The sequence below is a fragment of the Pan troglodytes genome, chromosome 11, assembly GCF_028858775.2.
Source record: "Pan troglodytes isolate AG18354 chromosome 11, NHGRI_mPanTro3-v2.0_pri, whole genome shotgun sequence".
NCBI lineage: Eukaryota > Metazoa > Chordata > Mammalia > Primates > Hominidae > Pan > Pan troglodytes.
This window is the reverse complement of record NC_072409.2, coordinates 26,475,974-26,485,461: the sequence shown is the minus strand read 5'-3', so window position 1 is coordinate 26,485,461 and position 9,488 is coordinate 26,475,974. Positions and strand designations below refer to the sequence as shown.

General features: G+C 43.3%; 1 non-coding gene across 1 annotated transcript; it reads right to left on the bottom strand.

Annotated features, from left to right (window-relative positions):
- Positions 1-590: 590 nt before the first annotated feature.
- LOC112204442 (U6 spliceosomal RNA) lies at positions 591-695 on the bottom strand. The gene has a single exon (XR_002938088.2). It is a non-coding gene; the product is annotated as a U6 spliceosomal RNA (small nuclear RNA).
- Positions 696-9,488: the final 8,793 nt, after the last annotated feature.

Here is a 9,488-nt window from a genome sequence, read left to right as displayed (position 1 = left end):
AGTGAGCCAAGATCCTGCCACGGCACTCCAGCCTGGGCAACAGGGCAAGACTCCCAACTCAAAAAAAAAAAAAAAAAAGAAAGAAAGAAAAGCCCTTAGAAGCATAGCATAAAAATCAGAAACTACAAAGGAAAATATTAATAAGACTAAAGGTCATATAAAAGTAAATACTCCTGTAAAGCAGCGACAATAAAAACAATAACAAAGAATAAATAAAACACAAATATCAAACTGGAAAAATAGTGACAGCACAAATATTTTTCAAATATCAAATGCATTTTGAAAATATATATTTTTTTAGGTTTCTTACAAATTAAAAATGAAAAAATTAAAATTCCAACAGAAAAGTGGACAAAGGACCAAAACAGATATTTTTTAAAAATATTTTTTAATTTAAATTTTTATTTCAATAGTTTTTGGGGTACAGGTAGTTTTGGGTAACATGGATAAGTTCTTTAGTGGTGAGTTTTGAGATTGTAGCATACCCATCACCCAAGCATTGCACACTGTACCCAATATGTAGTCTTTTATCCTCCACTCCCCATTCAACCTTCACCCCCAGTCCCGAAAGTTCATTGTATCATTCTTATGAAAATATGGAACACTTCAAAATTTGCATGTCATCTTATACAGGAGTCACAGTAATTTTCTCTGTATTATTCCAATTTTTGTATATGTGCCGCCAAAGCAAGCACCAAAACACACAATTTACAAATGAAATTATACAAATAGCCACAAATTTGGGTTGAAAAAAGATTCATTTCACAACGATCAAACAAATGCAAATTAAAACAAAGCAGTGTCATTTTGTTTACTAGATTGACAAAGATACAAAATAATTACAATTTCTAATGTTGTTGACCGTATAAGGAAATTACTATCATTCTCCAAGAATGACAATGTAAATTGGCACACATTTTCTAAAATAATTTGGTTATACAAATTAAAAGTCTTCCAAATTGCATTTACTTGGCCCAGCAATGTGACTTTCAGGAATTTATCTACCCTAAAAAAGAAGTAGAAGTTTTTAATAATAGAGAAAAATATTAAACCCCCTAAATGGCCAAAAATAAGAAGTAGGTTAAAGAAACAATAGTACATATATACATTATTATATTGTTAATAATAAATAATATTTATTGTCTTTGAAAAATGTTCATAGTTTCTTACAAAATGGTTTATAGAGTATGGTCCAATTTTCATTACATGTTATATATTCGCACATATCCACAGATAGAGAAAATCTGAAAGAATTTAAGAGTTAAACTTTTTGTTTGTGATAAACCAAGGCTGATATAGCCAACTTAAAGAAAAAAGAGGGAATGAATTTATTGGAAAAACGCGGAATATCTCATGAAATTGCAGGAAGTGTTATACTTTTTTTTTTTTTTTTGAGACGGAGTATAGCTCTGTCGCCCAGGCTGGAGTGCAGTGGCACAATCTCAGCTCACTGCAACCTCCGCCTCTCAGGTTCACACAATTCTCCTGCCTCAGCCTCCTGAGTAGCTGGGATACAGGCGCGTGCCACCATGCCTGGCTAATTTTTATATTTTTAGTAGAGATGGGGGTTTCACCATGTTTGTCAGTCTGGTCTTGAACTCTTGACCTCGTGATCTGCCTGCTTTGGCCTCCCAAAGTGATGCGATTAAAGGCGTAAGCCACCGCACCTGGCCAGGAAGTGTTATACTTTTAAGATATGATCAGATAAGGAACAATAATGCCAGGATTCTTCTCAACAGATGGATTTGAGGAACTTCTCCCTCTACAACTCTGATGAACTGATTCCCATCTAGTCCCTGTGTCCTTATAGTCCAAAGGTAAAATTTTAGGAATTTTTCTGATAGTTCCAATACGGGCCAGAAGTGAATGCCTGGATTAATAAACTATGGCCAGATGAGTAGGAATAAGTGTATTCACATGGCACCTGGAGGTCACTCTCTGTGAATTGGGGCCATGATCAGGATGACGGACCCGGACAGGTGCTTTAAGCAATGCTACTGGGAGAATATACACCACGATGTGAAGATGGGTGATCTCTGAGGGTGGGATAGTGGGTGCCTGTTTGCTTTGTCTGTATCATTCAAGGATGATTTGGCTGCAAGTGACAGAAACACAACTCTAACCATTAGGCAGAAAGTGGAAATTATTAAAACGTTAACAGAAATGCAGCAAGAGCAGGGTGCACTGGTCTGGGGACGGTTGGAAACAGCATCTTGGACACTGCTGCCAGGCTCCTCTCTGCATCTCTCACTTCCGACTTTCTCTTAATGTCAGGCTTACTTTCCTCTGAATTTCTCCACATGACAGGAAACATGACGGCAAGAGGCTGCCTGGTCTTGCATCTCCCTGTTTCATTACCAGAAGGAGACTGATATTTCCCCTATCTGATTCCAAATTGTACAACCCCAGCAGGGTACAGTGGCTCTTTACACTGTAATCCCAGCACTTTGGGAGGCCAAGGTGGGCAGATAACTTGAGGTCAGGATTTCAAAACCAGCCTGGCCAACATGGTGAAACCCTGTCTCTACTAAAAACACAAAAATTAGCCAGGGGTGGTGGTAGGCGCCTGTAATCCCAGCTGCTTGGGAGGCTGAGGCAGGAGAATTGCTTGAACCCGAGAGGCAGAGGTTGCAGTGAGCTAAGATCACGCCACTGCACTCCAGCCTGGGCAACAGAGCGAGACTCTGTCTCAATAAATAAATACAAATTGTACAACCCCAGAGAAGACTCTCATTGCCTTAACTTGGGCAGGAATTTTTACTGTCTTATTTGCCATTGTACCCATACTACCTGGCACGTGGCAGAGCCTCAACAAACACATTAAATGGATGTAAGAGGAATGAAGACTAGTCAAGATGGCTACTGAGTTTGGGGACCAGTGAGTGGTGACATCATTAACTCAAGCAGGCTTCAGAGCAGTAACAGTAGGCTTGGAGGGCCCAGAAGCATTGCTTAGCATTAGGAAGGTAACTATCAGAGTCAGACTGTTTGGATTTGAATTCCAGTTCTACCACTTACCAGCTGTGTAACTGTGAACAAGTTACCTCAACCCTCAAAGCTTCAGTTTCCCAATCCATAAAAATGGGGATAATAGTAATACCCAGTTTGTAGGGCTCATTGTGAAAATTAACTAAAATACATTGTGCAAGGTGCTAAATAATCGACTGATATTATTATATTCCTCTTTCAACCATGCTGCACTATGCTTTCAAATTCATTTTCACGATCTTTGCAGTTAGGACTGATTTTTTTCGAATGGTAGTGTAAGTTTCATGTTTCAACATTTCATGCCAGTTGATCAGTCTGTTTCTCCAGTAAACAGAGCAAGGATATGTGCTCAATCATACTTGCCTCACTCGGAAGAAATAATTTTGCAGTGTCTACCTTTGCTCTGGTCCATGTCATAGCAGAGCCTGTGCTATAAGAAGAGTTTGTAGGTTGCACAAGATGTCACCAGGAATGCTCTTGGCAGGCTTTCAGAGGGCAGTAGCTGGAAGATAGGAGCTGCCATGTTACCAAATATTCAGAGAGCACAGGCCCGACCCAGCAGATGCTGGGAGTGTACAGGGACAAGTATACAGTCATGCTCCCTCATTACTGCTACCCACCCGAAGATGGGATACCCAGAAAGGTTTGGCCTCTCTAAATCTTAAGATTGAAGCTAATTTTCCCCTTCTCTAAGTTTTTAAGTATCAGGTAAGGGATTGAAATACATTTTTTAATGTAGAGAGTATGTAAGTTTGAAAGCAGAAATTACTTATATGGTCTTTTTAATTTCTCTGTATATGAGAACTATGGCTTTGGAGCCACCTGCTCGAGATAGGTGATGCTTGGAAGGTATAAGCGGAACCCAGATAAGAAGGAAATTTTGTGAGTAAATTTTACTCTCTTTTTATTGGTAGAACATATTTTAAAATCTTATATAAAGGTCCTAATTTTTGTAACATCTTCAAATATGTTGGAGCAAATTATATTTTCCAAAGTTGGCCTCACTAATGTATAGCATGACTCACAAACTCTGGTTATAGATATATGCAAATAACAATATGTTGATTACATCCCAGTAGCTATTGACCTTTGAGTTATGACCCAAAATTCAGACCCTAACACTTGACTGAAAGTCTTTTCCTATACTCTATTCTGCCCTAATGCAATGTTAAAAGCCCAGGAGGTAGAGTTAAACACCCTGGGTTTGATTCTCGGTTTACCACTAACCAGTTGTATGACCTTGAATGAGTGATTTGACCTTTCGGTGCCTCTGTTTCTTTATTTGTAAGATAGAGAAATAATTGTCTCAAATTCATGGAGTTGTTGCTAATTGAGTTAATACAGTTAATACCCTAAATATCCTAGAACAGTTCTAAAAACACAGTGTATGTTTAATATATGCTAGCTGATATTCTTCTTCTTTTTTTTTTGAGACAATCTCACTCTGTTGCCCAGGCTGCAGTGCAGTGATGCGATCTCGGCTCATTGCAACCTCTGCCTCCCGGGTTCAAGCAATTCTCGTACCTCAGCCTCCCCAGTAGCAGGGATTACAGGCGTGCACTACCACGCCGGGCTAATTTTTGTATTTATAGTAAAGATGAGGTTTTGCCATGCTGTCTAGGCCGGTCTCGATCTCCCAACCTCAGGGAATCCACCCACCTAGGCCTCCCAAAGTGCTGGGATTACAGGCATGAGCCATTTCACTTGGCCTGATATTATTCTGGGTGGTATCATTCAAAAGGCTGATACAGAAGGAAATATAGAAGGAAATTGAGAAATACTGTAATCCAAGTACCAAGCTGATTTCTTTATTCTGGTTAATAAGTGAAGCAAGGAATTATCTGTTGACTCTCTCTACTGATACCCGCTCCACTGGTCATTTCTTGAGCAACTGAGAGCATGCTGTGGTGGGACTGAGGCTACCGCTGGAGGGAGCTGGCCTGATTCACACACTTTCTGGAAGCTGAGGGTTGGGAATGGGTGTGTGTGTGTGGAGGGGACTATGGAAAGGAGAGATCAGTGTACTTCGAGGGAAAGCTTACCCTAAGGAGAGAAAGGACTAAATTCAGTACATTAGTTGCACCAAGAACAAACCACATATTTTATTATTTTTCCCAATTTTAGGCCCCACACACTTACAGCAAGCCATGCCAACCCTCGGCCTTGGTGCAGGAGAAGGGGCAAAGCCTATAAAGTAAGAGGCTGGGTTGGAGGTGCTGGGCCAGGAGTGAACTCTGGAAGAGAGAAGAAGAAAGGTGGAGTCCTGAAACCGTCCTGCTTCACTCAAGGAGGAAGAAGCAGGGCCCTGCCTCCCCCTATTTCCAGCTGAACCCCACTTTTTTTTTTTTTTTTTGATCCAGAGTCTCGCTCTGTCACCCAGGCTGGAGGGCAGTGGCATGATCTTAGCTCACTGCAACCTCCACCTTCCAGGTTCAAGCGATTGTCCTGCCTCAGCCTCCCAAGTAGCTGGGATTACAGGCGCCCGCCACCACGCCCAGCTTATTTTTGTATTTTTACTAGAGACGGGGTTTCATCTTGTTGGCCAGGCTGGTCTCAAACCCCTGACCTCAACTGATCCGCCTGCCTCGGCCTCCCAAAGTGCTGAGATTATAGGCATGAGCCACCGCACTGAGACTGAACCCCATATTCTTAATAAGTTACTACATTTATCCCATCCTGTTCACCATGAGCACCATCATATATTGAGTCTTTTCCAATTATTTTATTTAGGCCTCATGAATTACTCTGAGATACATGCGCGCACGCGCGCGGGTGTGCGTGTGTGTGTGTGTGTGTGTGTGTGTATATATTTTTTTTTTTTTTTTTTTTGAGACGGAGTCTCGCTTTGTCACCCAGGCTGGAGTACAGTGGCATGATCTCGGCTCACTGCAACCTCTGCCTCCCTGGTTCAAGGGATTCTCCTGCCTCAGCCTCCCAAGTAGCTAGGACTACAAGCCCACACCACCACGCCCGGCAAATTTTTGTAGTTTTAGTAGAGACTTGGTTTCACCATGCTGACCAGGCTGGTCTTGAACTCCTGACCTTAGGTGATCCACCCACCTCAGCCTCCAAAAGCGCTGGGATTACAGGTGTGAGCTACCATGCCTGGCCTGAGTTCAATATTTTTCTGTCCAGGTAAGGATGGGAAATTCAGTTTCCTGTTAAAACTAGAATTTAAATCCGGTGCCAGTTCCAAGACTCATGAATTACAACACACTGACTCCCACAGTGAAAAGTTGAATTCTTTTTTGAGACAGAGTCTCACTCTATCACCCAGGCTGGAATGTAGTAGCATGATCATGGCTTAACTGCAGCCTCAGCCTCCCAGGCTCAAGAAATCCTCATACCTCAGCCTCCCAAGTAGCTGGGACTACAGGCATGCGCCACCACACCCAGCTAATTTTTGTATTTTTTGTACAGATGAGGTTTCATCATGTTGCCCAGGCTGGAAAATTTAAATTTTTATCCCCATAAATCCAATCCCTCCCCTAACTACAGTTCCAGGAAAAGGAGGGAAAATTGGACGGTAGATATCAAAGCAGACTGGAGGCCTATAATAACAGGATATGCTGAGCACAGCAGAGCTCTTGGGTTATCATAAGTGCCAGTCACCTGCTCTCATCCTGCCTGTTTACAAGTCAGGAAATGAAGTGAGGGGGAAATTGACAAGTAAGCAAACTCTAGAAGTTTTGTTCATCTGCGAGACAGAAAAACGTCAAGGTTCCAGACAGGGTGAGCATGTAGCCCACGTCTCCTGCAGCCACACCAGACTGGAGGCCCAGTAAGATAAATGCCATCATGAATGCGCTCGCATCCACAAGCAGAACCCCTAGGACACCAGCAGCTTCTTCTCCTGGCCAGTTCTGGTTGATGGACTCACGTAGACTCACAGACTCATAAATACTTAGTTCAGATCCCAGCTGTCCTGTGTCCCCTCATAGGGTTGCTGTGAGAAATACAATGAGACAACATCTGTTAAGGACTCACACAGTGCAGTGTTCGCTCACCTCACTTGTCAAGGGTAATTCGAGACTTCTCCAAAAGGTTACAGAGTCCTGACAGTTCAAGGCCTTAGATATTTCAAATTAGCTTTCTTCCTCGGCCTCAGTTCAGGCTATCAGAACGCTCCACCAAAACGTTAAATCTGACCTCATCATAGTCACATAAATACCAGTTTGAAAGAAAAAATAGTTTATAAAACAACTGGCCGGGCGTGGTGACTCACGCCTGTAATCCTAGCACTTTGGGAGGCTGAGGCAAGTGGATCACGTGAGGTCAGGAGCTCCAGACCAGTCTGGCCCACATGGTGAAACCACATCTCTACTAAAAATACACAAATTAGCTGGACGTGGTGACGCATGCTTGTAATCCCAGCTACTCAGGAGGCTGAGGCAGGAGAATCGCTTGAACCTAAGAAGCTGAGGTTGCAGTGAGCCAAGATTGCATCACTGCACTCCAGCCTGGGCAACAGAGCGAGATTATGTCTCAAAAACAAAAACAAAAAGCAACTGTAAGCGTGTATTCTATGGTCACACCACACAGTGCACTGTTAATTAATATAATTTAGAAGTCCTCTTATGGCTATCTTATGGAATAGCACATTCTGTATTATGGGAAAGTGGTTTCCAATTGTTTTGGTGGGAAGAGTCATTTCCAGGTTAGAGTTCCTTATCTCCTCATCATGGTTGACCTTGAGTGCATCGCTGGTCTAGGTGACTTAATTCAGCAGTGGTGGTTCCTCTTCAGAGGTAAACCCCAGATGATTTTTTTTTTTTTTTTTTGAGACGGAGTTTCAATCTTTGTGCCCAGGCTGGAGTGCAATGGCGCAATTTTGGCTCACTGCAACCTCCACCTCCCAGGTTCAAGCCATTCACCTGCCTCAGCCTCCCAAATAGCTGGGATTACAGGCATGCACCACCACGCCCAGCTAATTTTGTAGTTTTAGTAGAGACGGGGTTTCGCCATATTGACCAGGCTCGTTTCAAACCCCTGACATCAGGAGATCCACCCACCTCAGCCGCCCAAAGTGCTGGGATTACAGATATGAGCCACCACACCTGGTCATGATTTTTTTTTTTAGACATTAGTTAACACCTGGTACATTCACAATGCTGTATAACCATCACTACTATTTTGTTGCAGAAATCTTCATTACCTTGAAAGGAAACTTCATACCCATTAAGCAGTCATTTCCCACTCTCTCTTCCAGAACTTGGAAACCACTGATTTGCTTTCTATCTCTAAGATTTGCCTGTTCTCGATATTTCACATAAATGGAATCATTCAGATCATTTTTTTAAGAGGTGAGGTCTTACTATGTTGCCCAGGCTGCAGTGCAGTGGTCCATGGGTGCACTCGTAGTACACGATAGCCCAGAAATTCCTGGGCTCAAGCAATCCTCCTGCCTCAGCTTTTCGAGTAGCTGAGACTACAGGTATGCACCACCACTCCTGGGCAAATAATGTATTTTGAGAGCCAAAGCTAACCCATCTGACTGAGAGATCCCCACTTGGGGGGGCCCTGGGCCAATCAAGGATCCCCAGTTCACAGGCCCCATCACAGTCTATCCCCCTTCGACAGCCCCCAATGAGTGGCTTTCTCAGATGAGAAAAGAGGGTTGGTTGAGCTGCTTCTTCAGTGATTCCCATGGGCTGAAAACCCAGTTTTCCTCTTCCCTGGGCTTATCCTGACCCAACCTGGCCTTACACATCAGAGCCAACTGCTCCCACACTGCGAAGAGCCATTCTGTTATAAGAAGTGTGCTCTCCGACGGCATATAAAGCCAAGGAATTAGAGACTAAGAAAAAGTGGCCAGAGAAGTAAGAGAAAAACCCAGGATTGTGAGATGTCATGGGGCCCAAAGGAAAGCAGACTGAAAAAAACAAGAGAGGAATCAACAGTGATCAAATAAGGTGAGAACCGCAAGAAAGCAAGCTTCAGGAGAGAAGTTTTGATGGCAAGAAGCCTCAGCTAGAAACCACACTGCTATGGGTTGCAGGTGGAATAGGAGGCGGGGGGGGTGGGGTGGAGGCAGTCAGGGTAACTGACACTCTCAAGAAGTTTGGCTGAAAAGGAGAATAGAGAAAATGAGTCGCATCCAAAGAGGAGAATTCACCGGGCATGGTGGCTCACACCTGTAATCCCAGCACTTTCAGGGGCCAAGGCAGGCGGATCACCTGAGGTCAGGAGTTCGAGACCAGCCTGGCCAACATGGTGAAACCCTGTCTCTACTAAAAATACAAAAATTAGCTAGGGTGATGGTGGGCAGCTGTAATCCCAGCTACTCTGGAGGCTGAGACAGGAGAATCACTTGAACCTGGGAGGCAGAGGTTGCAGTGAGCAGAGATCACGCCACTGCACTCCAGCCTGGGTGATGAGTGAGACTCTGTCTCAGAAAAAAAAAAAAAAAAGAGGAACATGGGCTCTAAGGAGGGTTGAGTTTTTTTTCGTTTTATGTCGTTTTTAGAAAGGGTCTCACTCTGTTGCCCAGGCTGGAGTGC